The 7,500-nt window shown below is 54.1% G+C and overlaps 3 non-coding genes across 3 annotated transcripts in view; all 3 read left to right on the top strand.

Moving 5' to 3' along the window:
* The first annotated feature begins 3,945 nt into the window (after positions 1 to 3,945).
* LOC126318741 (small subunit ribosomal RNA) lies at positions 3,946 to 5,838 on the top strand. The gene has a single exon (XR_007557461.1). It is a non-coding gene; the product is annotated as a small subunit ribosomal RNA (ribosomal RNA).
* A 361-nt stretch (positions 5,839 to 6,199) lies between these two features.
* Positions 6,200 to 6,354, top strand: LOC126318758 (5.8S ribosomal RNA). Its single transcript, XR_007557474.1, has one exon. It is a non-coding gene; the product is annotated as a 5.8S ribosomal RNA (ribosomal RNA).
* Positions 6,355 to 6,542: 188 nt separating this feature from the next.
* The window catches only part of LOC126318751 (large subunit ribosomal RNA), a 4,222-nt gene continuing 3,264 nt past the window's right edge, over positions 6,543 to 7,500 (top strand). Inside the window, exon 1 of the ribosomal RNA XR_007557469.1 lies at positions 6,543 to 7,500. This exon is cut by the window's right edge and continues 3,264 nt beyond it. This is a non-coding gene — a ribosomal RNA (large subunit ribosomal RNA).

Genomic DNA, 7,500 nt, shown 5'->3' with positions numbered 1-7,500 from the left:
GCACCGTCGACACTATGATAACCAGAGCAGTAGGTCCACCTATAAAAGCACAATACCCCACTCCTCCGACAACTACCATTGCTCAGATAAACCAACACCACCAACACACATCCTACACAGACGGGCACCAAATATCACCCCCCGCCCTCGTGTTATACCACATGAAAAATTGCAGAAGTGAGAGAGACACAGACCCGCCAGCCTCTTGCTACAAGCATCGCACCGACGTGACATATCTGACGGTGACTCAGGCATCCGCGTACTGCCACCACTATCCACCCCCCCCCCCCCCCACTCTCTCTGCCCCCTTCCCACACAATACCGAATTTAACCAAGATTATCGCTTAACCTAACTGTGGATGTACCAGATTATCGCTTAACCTAACTGTGGCTGTACCAGATTATCGCTTAACCTAACTGTGGCTGTACCAGATTATCGCTTAACCTAACTGTGGCTGTACCAGATTATCGCTTAACCTAACTGTGGCTGTACCAGATTATCGCTTAACCTAACTGTGGCTGTACCAGATTATCGCTTAACCTAACTGTGGCTGTACCAGATTATCGCTTAACCTAACTGTGGCTGTACCAGATTATCGCTTAACCTAACTGTGGCTGTACCAGATTATCGCTTAACCTAACTGTGGCTGTACCAGATTATCGCTTAACCTAACTGTGGCTGTACCAGATTATCGCTTAACCTAACTGTGGCTGTACCAGATTATCGCTTAACCTAACTGTGGCTGTACCAGATTATCGCTTAACCTAACTGTGGATGTACCAGATTATCGCTTAACCTAACTGTGGTTGTACCAGATTATCCCTTAACCTAACTCAATTTGCCCCTTAACCTAACTCAATTTGCCCCTTAACCTAACTCAATTTGCCCCTTAACCTAACTCAATTTGCCCCTTAACCTAACTCAATTTGCCCCTTAACCTAACTCAATTTGCCCCTTAACCTAACTCAATTTGCCCCTTAACCTAACTCAATTTGCCCCTTAACCTAACTCAATTTGCCCCTTAACCTAACTCAATTTGCCCCTTAACCTAACTCAATTTGCCCCTTAACCTAACTCAATTTGCCCCTTAACCTAACTCAATTTGCCCCTTAACCTAACTCAATTTGCCCCTTAACCTAACTCAAGTTGCCCCTTAACCTAACTCAAGTTGCCCCTTAACCTAACTCAAGTTGCCCCTTAACCTAACTCAAGTTGCCCCTTAACCTAACTCAAGTTGCCCCTTAACCTAACTCAAGTTGCCCCTTAACCTAACTCAAGTTGCCCCTTAACCTAACTCAAGTTGCCCCTTAACCTAACTCAAGTTGCCCCTTAACCTAACTCAAGTTGCCCCTTAACCTAACTCAAGTTGCCCCTTAACCTAACTCAAGTTGTCCCTTAACCTAACTCAAGTTGTCCCTTAACCTAACTCAAGTTGTCCCTTAACCTAACTCAAGTTGTCCCTTAACCTAACTCAAGTTGTCCCTTAACCTAACTCAAGTTGTCCCTTAACCTAACTCAAGTTGTCCCTTAACCTAACTCAAGTTGTCCCTTAACCTAACTCAAGTTGTCCCTTAACCTAACTCAATTTGCCCCTTAACCTAACTCAAGTTGCCCCTTAACCTAACTCAAGTTGCCCCTTAACCTAACTCAAGTTGCCCCTTAACCTAACTCAAGTTGCCCCTTAACCTAACCCACGTTGTCCCTTAACCTAACCCACGTTGTCCCTTAACCTAACCCACGTTGTCCCTTAACCTAACCCACGTTGTCCCTTAACCTAACCCACGTTGTCCCTTAACCTAACCCACGTTGTCCCTTAACCTAACCCACGTTGTCCCTTAACCTAACCCACGTTGTCCCTTAACCTAACCCACGTTGTCCCTTAACCTAACCCACGTTGTCCCTTAACCTAACCCACGTTGTCCCTTAACCTAACCCACGTTGTCCCTTAACCTAACCCACGTTGTCCCTTAACCTAACCCACGTTGTCCCTTAACCTAACCCACGTTGTCCCTTAACCTAACCCACGTTGTCCCTTAACCTAACCCACGTTGTCCCTTAACCTAACCCACGTTGTCCCTTAACCTAACCCACGTTGTCCCTTAACCTAACCCACGTTGTCCCTTTGCCTAACATAGTTCACTGCTCGGAATCTCTGGTGTCGTTGTTATCCTCATGTAGATGTCTTGCGAGTGTTGCTTACTTTCCACATATTCCCGCTATCCACTGTCAATTGTACTGCAATAGGACTATATCGGCCCCCCCCCCCCTCCCTCTGTCCCTCTCTTTGTGTCTCTGTCCTCTCAAGCTGGTCGGTCTGGCGTTTGAGTGTTAAATGAGCCTCGCAGCTGTTCAGTTGCATTCAGATGTCGACGCCCTCAGTGTACGTCGTGGTATGGTCTGTGTCCATTGTCCGCTGATGTCGTACGCGTAACCCACACGCTGTACCGATCATCGGTCGTTACGTACAGAGTGAAGTAGTGTGATACGTGTGACCGTACGCTGGCTGTGCCCAACGGTGTCGAATCTCAATTTCCATATGTTGTGCTCGATGCTACTTGTCTCGTCTCCCAATAACAGCTAGGTTGCACTGTGGTACGCCGTAGAGGCGTGTGGGAGGAACGTACGAACGCATTGTATGTCACCCTGGGTCGCTGGGTGTGGTGGTGCGGTGAGTCAGGTCAGGTCAGGTCAGGTCAGGTCAGCGTGAGCCGTCTGATGTAGTGACGCGTGTATTCCGACTTTGTCGTATTGCCTCACACAAAGTGCTACCCTGGTGGACCGCGTTCCATATCTGGGACATGCCGCAGATGCCGGTTGACAGTGGATCGCGGAAGGGACATCGCATACGTGCGCGGGCCACCTTCCACGTGTTCTCTTCTGCACATGTCGCAGTGTGTATGTGGTCTGATGTAGCGTGTCGTGACACATGACATCCTGGCATGCAAGAATTGTTGAATTCGCAAATGTAGGTGGACATCTACGTTTACTGCCCAAGATACGCAAATGAACTGGAAATCCGTTGTTGAGCGGTTGTTCACGCTGGAGGTGAATCTGTAATGGCGACGATCGGTACAGCTATTAACCGGTTGTTTCAGCGGTACCCGCCACATCCACACACGTGACTAGGCCCATGTGGGTATGAAGCGATACGCGGCGGTGGCTTGGTGGGACTGTTCCCGGCCGGTGAAGGGGGGCCGCCCGGCGTGTTGGCCGCGCGCTGCGTGGGCGCACGCGCAACAGCCGGCTGGTGGGGGGCGCCGAGTGGCAGGAGCGCCAGCAGACGGGCCCGGCAGGCGGCGCAGCTACGCTGCGGCGCACCCTGCACGCGGCGCCTGGCGGCCAAAGTTGGTTCAGCCGAGCCCGGTGCGAAGCGCGGTGGACATCTGCAGTGTGCTGGTCTGATTGAGGACTGTGTGCGTTGAGGATGCGCCGCCGCCTGGCACTCGGCGCCGCGACGCCGTCTGCTGCTCGGTCGCCCCAGCGGTTCTCGCAGGTGGTTTGTATCGCAGTTGTGCGGACGTGTTGGCGCGTGCGCTGTGCTGGGAGAGTTCGCTTCTGCACCCAAGTGGGGCTTTGCCCTTGTGTGGCGCTGGCGTTGGAGCTGCCGGTCACCATAGGTGGCGCGTGTTGTCTCCCGCCGGCAATGCCACGACAGCACGCTCCCGGGCCTCTGTCGGCAGCGGCAAGCTCAGTTGGGAGCAAGGGTGTTTGCACTAAAACCGTCTACTCGCCTAACTCCGGGTGATTGCGCCTCTCTCGAAACCGACCAAGTACCTAGGACGGCGCTGCGCGCCGCCGGGACCTGAGAGGGTTTCGAGGTGTATCGTGCAGGGGAGCTCGGCCTCCTCCTGTTTGCAGAATAATTGAGCGGACGCTTGCGTGTTCGCGCGGGCCCCCGGGACACACTCCCGGGCGGCCGGCTGCTCAGCTCTAGTTGACGCAGCTCCCTGGTTGATCCTGCCAGTAGTCATATGCTTGTCTCAAAGATTAAGCCATGCATGTCTCAGTACAAGCCGCATTAAGGTGAAACCGCGAATGGCTCATTAAATCAGTTATGGTTCCTTAGATCGTACCCACGTTACTTGGATAACTGTGGTAATTCTAGAGCTAATACATGCAAACAGAGTCCCGACCAGAGATGGAAGGGACGCTTTTATTAGATCAAAACCAATCGGATTGGCTTGTCTGGTCCGTTTGCCTTGGTGACTCTGAATAACTTTGGGCTGATCGCACGGTCCTCGTACCGGCGACGCATCTTTCAAATGTCTGCCTTATCAACTGTCGATGGTAGGTTCTGCGCCTACCATGGTTGTAACGGGTAACGGGGAATCAGGGTTCGATTCCGGAGAGGGAGCCTGAGAAACGGCTACCACATCCAAGGAAGGCAGCAGGCGCGCAAATTACCCACTCCCGGCACGGGGAGGTAGTGACGAAAAATAACGATACGGGACTCATCCGAGGCCCCGTAATCGGAATGAGTACACTTTAAATCCTTTAACGAGTATCTATTGGAGGGCAAGTCTGGTGCCAGCAGCCGCGGTAATTCCAGCTCCAATAGCGTATATTAAAGTTGTTGCGGTTAAAAAGCTCGTAGTTGGATTTGTGTCCCACGCTGTTGGTTCACCGCCCGTCGGTGTTTAACTGGCATGTATCGTGGGACGTCCTGCCGGTGGGGCGAGCCGAAGGGGTGCTTTCGCGTCCCGAGGCGGACCCCGTTTAAATCCTACCAGGGTGCTCTTTGTTGAGTGTCTCGGTGGGCCGGCACGTTTACTTTGAACAAATTAGAGTGCTTAAAGCAGGCAAGCCCGCCTGAATACTGTGTGCATGGAATAATGGAATAGGACCTCGGTTCTATTTTGTTGGTTTTCGGAACCCGAGGTAATGATTAATAGGGACAGGCGGGGGCATTCGTATTGCGACGTTAGAGGTGAAATTCTTGGATCGTCGCAAGACGAACAGAAGCGAAAGCATTTGCCAAGTATGTTTTCATTAATCAAGAACGAAAGTTAGAGGTTCGAAGGCGATCAGATACCGCCCTAGTTCTAACCATAAACGATGCCAGCCAGCGATCCGCCGCAGTTCCTCCGATGACTCGGCGGGCAGCCTCCGGGAAACCAAAGCTTTTGGGTTCCGGGGGAAGTATGGTTGCAAAGCTGAAACTTAAAGGAATTGACGGAAGGGCACCACCAGGAGTGGAGCCTGCGGCTTAATTTGACTCAACACGGGAAACCTCACCAGGCCCGGACACCGGAAGGATTGACAGATTGATAGCTCTTTCTTGATTCGGTGGGTGGTGGTGCATGGCCGTTCTTAGTTGGTGGAGCGATTTGTCTGGTTAATTCCGATAACGAACGAGACTCTAGCCTGCTAACTAGTCGCGTGACATCCTTCGTGCTGTCAGCGATTACTTTTCTTCTTAGAGGGACAGGCGGCTTCTAGCCGCACGAGATTGAGCAATAACAGGTCTGTGATGCCCTTAGATGTTCTGGGCCGCACGCGCGCTACACTGAAGGAATCAGCGTGTCTTCCTAGGCCGAAAGGTCGGGGTAACCCGCTGAACCTCCTTCGTGCTAGGGATTGGGGCTTGCAATTGTTCCCCATGAACGAGGAATTCCCAGTAAGCGCGAGTCATAAGCTCGCGTTGATTACGTCCCTGCCCTTTGTACACACCGCCCGTCGCTACTACCGATTGAATGATTTAGTGAGGTCTTCGGACTGGTACGCGGCATCGACTCTGTCGTTGCCGATGCTACCGGAAAGATGACCAAACTTGATCATTTAGAGGAAGTAAAAGTCGTAACAAGGTTTCCGTAGGTGAACCTGCGGAAGGATCATTACCGACTAGACTGCATGTCTTTCGATGTGCGTGTCGTGTCGCGCAACACGCTACCTGTACGGCAGTGGCCGTGCGCCGCGTGCGGAACCACGCGTGCCTCTCAAAACTAGCGGAAGTGTTGTTGTTGTGTGGTACGAGCGCTGAAGCTCTGGAGCGGCTGGCCTGCGGTACCTGGCGCCTGGCGCCGGTTTTGAATGACGTTCGCCCGAGTGCCTGTCCGCTCCGGTGTGGAGCCGTACGACGCCCATCGGCTGTGAGGCCGTTGGACACAAAAAAATAGTGGAACAGGGGCCGTCAGACGCCTCAGTCCCGCAAATGCTACTGTCTTGAAAGAGACAGTGGGAGACTGAAAAGGAAAAGATCACCCAGGACGGTGGATCACTCGGCTCGTGGGTCGATGAAGAACGCAGCAAATTGCGCGTCGACATGTGAACTGCAGGACACATGAACATCGACGTTTCGAACGCACATTGCGGTCCATGGATTCCGTTCCCGGGCCACGTCTGGCTGAGGGTCGGCTACGTATACTGAAGCGCGCGGCGTTTGTCCCGCTTCGGAGACGTGGGAGTGTCGTGGTCGCCTGTGTGGCCGGCCGCGTCTCCTTAAACGTGCGATGCGCGCCCGTCGCCTGGCGGTTCGCATACCGGTACTTTCTCGGTAGCGTGCACAGCCGGCTGGCGGTGTGGCGTGCGACACCTCGTACAACGACCTCAGAGCAGGCGAGACTACCCGCTGAATTTAAGCATATTACTAAGCGGAGGAAAAGAAACTAACAAGGATTCCCCCAGTAGCGGCGAGCGAACAGGGAAGAGTCCAGCACCGAACCCCGCAGGCTGCCGCCTGTCGTGGCATGTGGTGTTTGGGAGGGTCCACTACCCCGACGCCTCGCGCCGAGCCCAAGTCCAACTTGAATGAGGCCACGGCCCGTAGAGGGTGCCAGGCCCGTAGCGGCCGGTGCGAGCGTCGGCGGGACCTCTCCTTCGAGTCGGGTTGCTTGAGAGTGCAGCTCCAAGTGGGTGGTAAACTCCATCTGAGACTAAATATGACCACGAGACCGATAGCGAACAAGTACCGTGAGGGAAAGTTGAAAAGAACTTTGAAGAGAGAGTTCAAAAGTACGTGAAACCGTTCTGGGGTAAACGTGAGAAGTCCGAAAGGTCGAACGGGTGAGATTCACGCCCATCCGGCCACTGGCCCCCGCCCTCGGCAGATGGGGCCGGCCGCCCGCGCGGAGCAATCCGCGGCGGGGTCGTGTCCGGTTGCCTTTCCACTCGCCGCGGGGTGGGGCCGTTCCGGTGTGCGGTGGGCCGCACTTCTCCCCTGGTAGGACGTCGCGACCCGCTGGGTGCCGGCCTACGGCCCGGGTGCGCAGCCTGTCCTTCCGCGGGCCTCGGTTCGCGTCTGTTGGGCAGAGCCCCGGTGTCCTGGCTGGCTGCTCGGCGGTATATCTGGAGGAGTCGATTCGCCCCTTTGGGCGCTCGGGCTCCCGGCAAGCGCGCGCGGTTCTTCCCGGATGACGGACCTACCTGGCCCGGCCCCGGACCCGCGCCGCTGTTGGCTCGGGATGCTCTCGGGCGGAATAATCGCTCCCGTCAGCGGCGCTTCAGCTTTGGACAATTTCACGACCCGTCTTGAAACACGGACCAAGGAGTCTAACATGTGC

The sequence above is a fragment of the Schistocerca gregaria genome, unplaced genomic scaffold, assembly GCF_023897955.1.
Source record: "Schistocerca gregaria isolate iqSchGreg1 unplaced genomic scaffold, iqSchGreg1.2 ptg000681l, whole genome shotgun sequence".
In the NCBI taxonomy this organism is placed as follows: Eukaryota; Metazoa; Arthropoda; class Insecta; order Orthoptera; family Acrididae; genus Schistocerca; species Schistocerca gregaria.
The sequence above is the reverse complement of the archived record's forward strand: the minus strand, read 5'-3'. Positions and strand labels throughout refer to the sequence as shown.